The sequence below is a fragment of the Manihot esculenta genome, chromosome 15, assembly GCF_001659605.2.
Source record: "Manihot esculenta cultivar AM560-2 chromosome 15, M.esculenta_v8, whole genome shotgun sequence".
NCBI lineage: Eukaryota > Viridiplantae > Streptophyta > Magnoliopsida > Malpighiales > Euphorbiaceae > Manihot > Manihot esculenta.
The window spans coordinates 25,998,039-26,008,396 of record NC_035175.2 but is presented as its reverse complement, the minus strand read 5'-3'; the positions used below and the strand labels follow the sequence as shown (position 1 = coordinate 26,008,396).

The window sequence follows — 10,358 nt, the reverse complement described above, 5'->3', positions numbered from 1 at the left end:
AGTAGTTTAGAGAACTCAAATTTGAACATTAGATATGCTTAAATTGCCATATGTATGGTATCTTAAATAGAAACTTACACTCCATTATGAATGAAAAAAGTATCTTAACATATGCTCATGGTCAAAGATGGGGATATAAGCAGTGATCTTTATTTGTTAAAGTATGAGACCCTAAAAGATTATAAGTAATCTTACTAATACACTCAGGATTTTAATTGGTACTTAAGACATAATTTAATGTTTATTGTCATACGATATTATCATACAATTATGAATGATTTAATACAAGTATTCCTAGAAAAGTAAATTAAATTAAGACTGTAAGTATCTAGATATGAAGAAGATCATATGTAAGTATCACATTATTTTGTATTTATTGACAGATTAATTATGTTTATCTATGTATAACATAATTATGAATATAAAAAGAAATCAAATATGATCATATGGAAAGTTGAATTTGATAAATGATCTAGAGTATTATATACTATAGCTATTCTGAATTTTACATTCGAGTGGTTATGTTAACCAAACAAATATATAATATTTAAAGTCTCAAAATATGCATTAGTCAAATAGTTTATTTGTTAAGTATAAAAATCGCAGTATTCATGATAATATGCCCTATCAATGTGTGAATATAAAATGAAGGAAATAGTTCACCCATAATTGTATCGAAATTAAAAGTCTGAAGAAATTTGGTCCATGTATGATTGAGTCTGAAAAAATAGAGCGCGAAATAAAATACAATATCTTATTTAGAAAAAGCTCACATTTGTTTTTTAATTTTAAAAAATTTAAAATGAAATATTTATAAAATAAATAATAAATTAAAAATATAATGTGCCACCAGTCGCACACAACATGAGTTGGTGGATAGTTTCGTAAATGAAAATATATAAGTTATGTTTTCATTTTTTTTTTTGTTAATCCTTCTTGAAGTTTTTTCTCCTCTCTTGCTTACTCTCTCTTTACGATTTGTTCCTATTAAAATTCGTGAAAAGAATATATTATAAGAGATAAGATACAAGATTGAATTTTTTGAGTTTTATTAAAATAGTATATTGAGAGTCCAAATTACAATTTATGAATAGAAAATCTTGTATGTATTTTGTTTTGAACAGTTTATCTCCTATACGCGTATTTAGAGAATTTTCTACATATTCGTGGAGAATAAAGGGTAGACAATCTATTAATTCGTGAATAATTAGGTGGAAATTTAATTAAAACTCAATATTCATTTTTTGTGGAAAAATATTATGATTTCAGATAGCTCTTAGCATGTAAAATTATATGCATAGTTTGAATCTTGTATTATACATGGATTATGTGATTTTTAATATTTTTGTTTAGTTTTAAATCCTAAAAAATTCTTATTTTTTTTATCAGTAATTATGCTTGAAATAATAAAATTTAAATTAGAACATTAAAAGATTGAAATAGAATTAATTATTTTTGTATTGGATAAAAGAACTAAAATTCTAAGAATAAATTTACATTATGGATAAAAATATTAATTTTTTATATATCCAATAATAAAACTATTTATAACTAAAAATTTTTTAATTTTAATTAAAATAAAAAAATAAAATAAATTTTAATTGAAATAAGAAAATAAAATAAATTGCGGATCAAATGAAAAATAATAATTTTTAATATATCCACTTATGTAATAAAGTTATTTATAACTTAAAAATCTTTTAATTTTAATTAAAATAAAATAAATTCTAATTAAAATAAGAAAATAAAATAAATTGCAATTTCAAATAGAAAGGAATAAAATAATTTTATTTAAACAAAAAAGCTAAAACTAATCTTACTAATTAAAGAAAATTTTAATTAAATGTGGATTACCCGAAAATCTCATAATTGAAAAAAATTTAGCTATTGGAAAGAAAATTTATGTCAAATTTTCTCACTTGAAATTTATCAAAAATAAACTAATCTAATATCTATTTGCTATTCAAAATTTATCTATATTGAACCTAAATAAATTTTAAATAATAATATTGAAGCACATAATAATTCAAATTCTAAAATTACCATAATAAAAAATATAGGCTAACATAAGAAAATACAAATTTCAGTTTTTAACTCCTACAAATGATTTTAATACATTTTATCCACTATATGATAAATTTATTTCTAAAGATTTTTTTTAAAAAAACAAATTTATAAATTTTTACGTAAAAATAAGTGATAAAATTACTTTTTTAAATATGATAATTAATAATAAAATTAAAAAATATATATAATTTTATAAATAGTTAGGCATAAAGTGAATAATAAATTGTTATTACAGAATATATGATAATTTTAAATAACTTATCATGTGATTTAATATTTTTTTGAAAAGAGATATTATTTATTTTATGAAAAAAAAATATATTTTATTTTATTCCATTAACAAAGTAGAGCATTTTATCTAACACTATTATAAATATTGTGTAGCATGTAAAAATCAATTAAAAATAATTTTTTAATTAAAATAAATTACATTTTACTCCTTAAAATTTAATAAAACATATATTTTAGTTATATATTTCTAAATTTAGCCACAAAATTTTATTTTATTAATAAAAATAATTATTGATCTTATATTTTTATAAATTGATTCTTAAATATTATAATTAATTATATATAACTAATATTTTTTTACAAGTTAATTTTTCAAATTATTAAATTTTAACATCTTATATTTAACAATAAAATAATAAAACAAAAATTAAAGAATATTAGCATATTATATGCATATAGACAAAAGAAACGAAATGGCAAATTTTTTATCCAATTTTTATTTATTATTTATCACATATATAAAATATAAAAATTTAACAAATAGAAAAATAAATTTGTAAATATAAAAATTTATTAATAATTATAATATTTAGTTGTATCATAATATTGGATCTAATTTTAATTAAAAAAATAAATTTTAAATTAAGCAGTAATAATAAAAATGAATGTACCCATAATTAAAGACAAAAACAAAAACTTAGAGCTCAGTCGCGCTAAGTATCATCTTGAGATTCAGATACACTGATGGAAACCCATCCATCATCATTCAAGCGCCGAGTTCCTCACAGCTCCAGTAATCTTGCACCAGCCGGGAATCGAACCCGGGTCTGTACCGTGGCAGGGTACTATTCTACCACTAGACCACTGGTGCTTCTTTGGGTCCATAACTTATTTAAACAAAATATATAAATTTTTAAAAGGCTTAATTTTCAATATAATTTGGTTTGTTCATCAAACATATATTACTTATTTGGTAGACAGGACTTTTCATTTTCTTATTCAAACGTTTATCCAAATCAATGCCTATTTTTTAAAAGAGAAATTAAAATTGATAAATGAATATTTTTTTTCATACTGAGAAATTAGATATTTAAATTTTCATGAGGTCAGTTATATACTAAATAAGATAATCAATTCATATATACTATTTTATATTAAAAGATCTTATTATGATAAGTATATCGGACAGATAATAAATATCTTTTCCTACGATATTAATTTTTATTATCTAGTAAGATAATAAACAGTGATCTCTGCTTATTATAGCATGTGATTTATATCATATGTGCTTATGGTAAAAAATAGGATATAAATAGCGATCTCTACTTGTTATAGTATGAAGTCCTAAAACATTATAAGTAATCTTATTAATATTCTCAAAATTTTAATTTTTTTAAATTTAATTTAATATTTACTATCATAGGATAATATCATATGATTATGAATGATTTAATATAATGAAGTATTTTTAGAAAAATAAATTGAATTAAGATTATAAGTATTTAGATATAAAGAAGGTTATATATAAGTACCGCATTGTTTTGTATTTATTGACCTGTCAATTATGTTTATTTATGTATCACATAATTATTATGTTTGCATGGAATAGGTAGAATTTTAATTAAAACTAAATATTCATTCTTTATGGAAAAATCCTGTGATTTCAAGTAACTCTTAAACTGTGAAATTATATGTATGAATATCGTGTTTATATATAGACTATATAAAATGACTTTTGGCATTTTTATTTATTTTTTTATCCTAAAAAATTCTTATTTTTTTCTAACATTAATTAAGTATACAACAATGAAATCTAAATTAGAATGTTATAAAATTAAATCTTGATATATTGCAAAATATAAAGATAAAATAAATTAATCATATTTATATTAAATAAAAAAAGTAAAGTTATAAGAATAAATTATCATTAGAAATAAAAATATCAATTTGTAATATATATTCACTTATTTACAAAATGAGATTGTTTATAACTAAAAATCTTCTAATTCTAATTAAAATAAAATATACAATAAATTTAATTAAAATAATAAAATAAAATAAATTAAAATTAAAATAGAAAAATATAAGACAATCATATTTGAATAAAGAAAATTAAATTTAATCTTACTAATAAAGGTAAATCTTAATTAAATGTATATTATTTGAAAATCTCTTAAATTATTTTTTAAATATGATAATTAATAATAAAATAAAAAAATATATAATTTTATAAATTATTGGATATAAACTAAATAATAAATTATTATTACAAAATATATGATAATTATACTCTTTTTCAAAAAGAGTCATGTGATTTATTTTTTTTAAAAAAATTTATTTCATTCTATTAGTAAAATGGAGCATCCTTTTTAACATTATTATAAATAGTGCTTAGCATGTAAAAATCAATTAAAAATAACTTTTTAATTAGAAAAAATTTACATTTTAATCGTTAAAATTTAGTAAAATACATAATTTAGTTATATATTTCTAAATTTAGTTATAAAATTATATTTTGTTAATAAAAATAATCACTTTAATTATAATTCATTTCTATATTTTTATAAATCAATTCTTAAATATTATAATTATTTATAAATAACTACTTATATTTTTTTTACAAGCTATTTTTTCATATTTATTAAAATTTAACATTTTATATTTAACAGTAAAATTATAAAACAAAAATTAAATGAAAAATATTAGCATAATATATCCATCTAAATTTAAGTCTGAAAATATTTTTGTCTAACTTTTCATCAATAATTTATTTACTTTTCAATAAAAAATAAAATGAAAAATTTTTTATCTAATTTTTATTTTATTATTTTTACATATAAAATATTAAAATTTAACAAACACAGAAATTAATTGATAAATATAAAGATTTATTAGTAATTATAATATTTAATATTAATCTATAATAATATGGGTTAATTTTAATTAAGAATATAAAATTTAAATTAATTAGTAATAATAAAACTGAATGTACCCATAATTAAATTAAATTTGAAGGGAACAGCGTTAAAAGACAAAAACAAAAATAGAGCTCAGTTGCGCTAAATATCATCTTTAGATTCAGATGATACTGATGGACCCCATCCATCATTCAGCGCTGCATTCATCACAGCTCCTGTAATTTTGCACCAGCCGGGAATCGAACCCGGGTCTGTACCGTGGCAGGGTACTATTCTACCACTAGACCACTGGTGCTTGCTTGGTTTAGCCTACTTACAAAATATTTTATAACGGTAAAGATGTTTGTTGGGTCCACAATTTATTTACACAAAAATATATAAAAGAATAATATGAAACTAAATATATTTAACATGCGATGAGCCAAGAATGGAAAATAGGTTTTTTTTTTTTATGATCATGTGACTTTAATTAGAATTTAATTTAATATTTCATATTTTTAAAAAATTAACATTTAAAATTAATAATAGTTAATATTCTTTAACATATTTCAAAACTATAAAAGTAATTCTGTTACTATAATAACATTTTCATGTAGTGTATTAACATTTAATTTATTTTAATTTTTTATTAATATCATAATTTTTTTTAAAGAATCCTATTGTGATCTTATCGTCTTGTTGTTAAGAATTAACTAGGAATTTTATATTGATACTCTGTTATAGGATTTTAAACTAATTAATAGAGCTCATAAATTTATATATATATATATATATTGGGAAGAGAGAAATATTTGCAATATTCCAGAATATCCTTAATTATTTAAATTATTTACAGTAATATAGTAATGATTTTATCATTTAAAATTTAATTTTTAAAATAGATTATATTTTTATTATTTAAATTATTTTTAAAATTATATATATGTAGAGAGAGAGAGAGTGGAATATAGGGATTTTTCAATAGTATCCTTGATAATTTAATATTATTAAAATAAAAATCAAATTCCGCTATTCAAGTTAAATTAATTTAAATTTTATTATATAAAATAATTTTAGATTTCACTTAAATTTAAAATTTTTAATTACTAATTTTATTCATTATTATTCAAAATGAAATTTTGCTATAGCAAATACGTTAAAAAAGGTTACTATTATAAAAATTGTTAGTGCTTGTAATTAAAAAAATAATAAAAATAATTTTTAATAATAGTAATTATTAATTATACTTTTAGTATAATAATATTAATTTTAATAATAGTAATTGATACTATATAACAACCGTCCAAAATAAGTTGTGAGATATCAATACGGAATAGAGCCACGTGGTAAGGACCGAATGAGTAGGAAATATAGTCCATCTTGAAGGAAGATCCGGACACTCTAACACCCAAACCATCATTAAGATTCGCCTGTCTCTCAGCGGGGAGAGTTTCGGCGCTAAGTTATCATTAATAAGCACAATCCAACATATTTCCTTTATATCTGTAATCACGAGATCATCAATCTGTTAGCCGACAATATCCCTTATCAAGCAACCGACCTCATCGTCAATAGATCATCAAAAAATTCTATATTCATATCTACCTACTTACAGTATAAAAGGAGAAGAATCGCAGAGGTAAATGTACGCTATTCTCTAACACTAAAATTTAAGGTAATTCATTGCATTCTCTTTACTCGTTAATATACTGACTTGAGTGTCGGAGTGCTGTTGTGGGCACCCACCACTACCTCACGTTTTCTTCCTTGCAGGTTCTAACCAATCACAATACAGTTTCATTTCGGCCATGTCATCCATCTAATCTCAACAAAATCATTTGGTTTCATTGTTAGGAACCCATGAACCCTATCTGTTCATTTAGGTTAATATTGTTTCTTTTCCTCCTAAAAAAAGAACCTTCCCACTCTAACTTCTCAAAATGGTCAGAATCGTACATGTTATTACTAGAGGGCCTAATGAGGGCAAAGGAAAAAATAAACGTGTAGCAGAGGATGTCCTATCTATCCATCAAGAACCATGGACCAGACAAGATTTGGTCCTGCTGACAAAGTGATCAGATTCTTTCAAAACGATTCGCTGGTCGTTAAGATTTTTCTGAACTGGTACGAGGTAAGGCGAGTATTGGTGGATACATATAGTTTTGTTAACCTTATCATCTTAAATATTTTTAATAAGTTAGACTTAGATAAAAATAGTCTTGTCAGAGTCTCTTATTCTTTAGTAGGATTAGGAGATAAGACCATGGCAGTACTAGGTACCATCAACCTTCCCTTGGTGTTGGGTGATGAAAAGTATAAGCGAGAGTTGTATGCAGAGTTTGCAGTGGTAGACATCCCATTACGTACAATGTGATACTTGACCGCCAGTCCTAAACTACCACAATATTGTTATTAATATGGGTGCTATGTGTCTTAAGCTTCTAGCTTAGGAGGAATAGCAGTGGTCCGAGACAATTCGAGGTTAGCCAAAGAAGGTTATGGACACTCAGAAAAAAGTCTAGGAAAAGTAATTATGCCCATCGACTTACTAGAGAAGCCAAAATCTCACGTAAAACTAGACCCAGTAGAGGAGATCCAAATAGGGAAGGAGCAAAAGGTACGGTTAGGCACTGTGCTTAACTGGAAAAATAAGGGCTCGTCTAGTAGAGTTGGATCATATTCGTTATTCAACTCTGTAAAAGAATCATAGGTCTGTTCCCTTTTAATCATTTTTTGAAATTTGACATATCTCCAATACAGTATGCTTGGAAGTCCTGATAGTAATCAAGCTCATGCTATAAGCCACATAACTCAGAATAAAATTGGGGATAGTAATTTCTCCTTGCTTAGTACTATTAATATTATTTTGAATATAATAAATTTGGGCATCATTCCCAATCTTAGAATAAGTTAAGGACAAAATTGTAATACCCGGCTAGATCAGGCATCGGAATTTCTACCATCCGGTGGAAGTCGAGGATGTCAGAGATTTCTAGAAGGGTAAGAGAATAGTTTTCTAAAATATTTTGAAGTGTTTTCATAGTTTTGAGTGGAATAGGATTGAGTTTTGGGTTAATTTTTGAAGAGAAAAGACTATGCGGACATTTGCCATGTTCGGCCGCCGAAGGTAATGTTCGGCCGCCGAAAGTGCTCTAGATTCGGCTTTCGAAGTTCATGTTCGGCCCCCGAACATTGCATGGTTTTGCATGCAGGTTTGGCTGCCGAAGGTGAGTCGGTCAGCCCTCTATATCAGTGCCTCTAGTCGGTGAAATGGACAAGTGTTGCCTCCAGGTCATAGACAGAGGTGAGGCCACGTTCTCCATGAGTTATTTTCATAGTTTTTATCAAATCATGCAAAGGGTTGAGTGTTTTTATGTGGTTTTGAAGGTTTTGAGTTCAAAAGCTAAGGTTTGGTGGTTTGGTGATTTTGAAGAGGAGTTGCACTAGATTTTTGAGTTCAGATCGTTCAGCTTCTTGTTAGCAAGAGGTAAGTGAAGATTCTGAGTTTCTTTTGAGGATTTATAGAGGTTGTATGGAAGTTATGGGTAGAGATGCATGTTTAGGGTTAAAAGTATGTTTTTTGGTGTTTTGATGATGAAAGTATGTTTATGTGTTATGTTTGTTGTTTTTGTTGGGGTTGTAAGTTAGTTTTGGACCCCTTTGTACATATACTTGCGTATATGTGTGTTAAAGAGTTGTGATATGCATGTTTTGAGTGTTGGAATGGATTGAGGAGCTTGGTTGAGCACGAAGCTGAGTTCTGGATGAACTCAGGTTCGGCAGCCGAAAGTGCATTCGGCCGCCGAACCCCTTGAGAGGTGGCTTTGGCTGCCACAGCTCACCCCTGAGAGTTTTGAGGTTCGACTCTAGAAGGGGGATTCGGCCGCCGAAGGTTAGAGACTTTCGTCTCTGAAGTGTGTTTCAGCCCCCAAACCTTGCCCCCGAAAGGGTTCGGCAGCCGAAAGTAGAGATTTGACCGCCGAAGGTGCTTGAGTTTCGGCTCTGGAGAGGACATTCGGCCGCCGAACCTGCCGCCGAAAGTGTTCTGTCCAGCCTTCTTTTGCATGCTTTATGTGATTGTTCTAGGAGCTTTTTGAGGGGTTTTGGGAAGTTGTTTATGAGTTGTTCAGAGTTTGTTTGACACCTCATTCGAGTCCATTGTGTAGGATTGGACCCAAGAGATCGAGGAGGTCACCAGTGTTAGGTGTTGCAGAGTCAGTTCAGTTTTCTGCTAGAGGAGCAGAGGTGAGTAGAACTAAACTTAATCTTTTATACTGAGAAAATGGAATGCTTTAGCATAATTCATGCATCATGGATGCCATGTTATGTACTAGGGTGATTGCATTAGAATCACGAATTTGGTGCATTGCATTATTTACTGATAGTGGGGATTGGACCAAGGCGACACCAATAGCCCATGATCTGTTATGGCTAGATAAGACCTGTGGGAGCTCCATAGGAGGGGCCGGGCGCTAGTCCATGTAGTGACTTGGGAGTCCATAGGGGCCGGGCACCGACAGAGGGAATTTTGGGGTCATGTCTAATCCGAGATGTGAAATGTTTGTGCTGTGATGCATGTCATGAGAATATATAATTAATGACTTGTTTTCAGTGTTTCTACTCACTGGGCTTTAGAAGCTCATCCCTTTCCCGTAATCCCAGGTTTTGCAGGTTCAGAGGTAGCTGGGAAGTCAGAAGCAGCAGAGAGTTAGCTAAAGGATTGCTTGTGTAATAGAATAGTATGGACATGATTGAAATTAAAGAGATATATGTAAAGGCATGTAATAGATAGTAAGTCAGTGTGTTATGCTTTAGAATGTGCTTTGCCTAGTGTATGCTTTATCCCTTGTGTATGCATGTATCCTGTTTTATGTTTCTTGATGAGAAATGAGTCAAACCAGGCTTAATAGATGTTGTGTTTCGAAAACTCCAGTAGACATATAACTGTGAGGGAAGATAGGGTTTGATTCCCTTGACCCAAGACCAGGCTGTGAGGGAAGACAGGGTTTGATTCCCTTGACCCAAGATCAGACCGTAAGGGAAGACCGGGTTTGATTCCCGTGACTCTACGGACAGGATTACTGGTGTAAGTCCTGGGGGCTATTTTAGATTGGTATATCTGATTGTTTTTAAGGTTAAGTATGGTAGTTTTACAGAAAAAGA

At 27.2% G+C, this 10,358-nt stretch overlaps 4 non-coding genes across 4 annotated transcripts; all 4 read right to left on the bottom strand.

Moving 5' to 3' along the window:
• Positions 1 to 2,998: 2,998 nt before the first annotated feature.
• On the bottom strand, positions 2,999 to 3,089 carry LOC122722043. The gene has a single exon (XR_006348894.1). It is a non-coding gene; the product is annotated as a small nucleolar RNA snoR114 (small nucleolar RNA).
• A 9-nt stretch (positions 3,090 to 3,098) lies between these two features.
• TRNAG-GCC lies at positions 3,099 to 3,169 on the bottom strand. The gene has a single exon. It is a non-coding gene; the product is annotated as a tRNA-Gly (tRNA).
• Positions 3,170 to 5,344: 2,175 nt separating this feature from the next.
• LOC122722038 lies at positions 5,345 to 5,431 on the bottom strand. Its single transcript, XR_006348889.1, has one exon. It is a non-coding gene; the product is annotated as a small nucleolar RNA snoR114 (small nucleolar RNA).
• Positions 5,432 to 5,440: 9 nt separating this feature from the next.
• TRNAG-GCC lies at positions 5,441 to 5,511 on the bottom strand. The gene has a single exon. It is a non-coding gene; the product is annotated as a tRNA-Gly (tRNA).
• Positions 5,512 to 10,358: the final 4,847 nt, after the last annotated feature.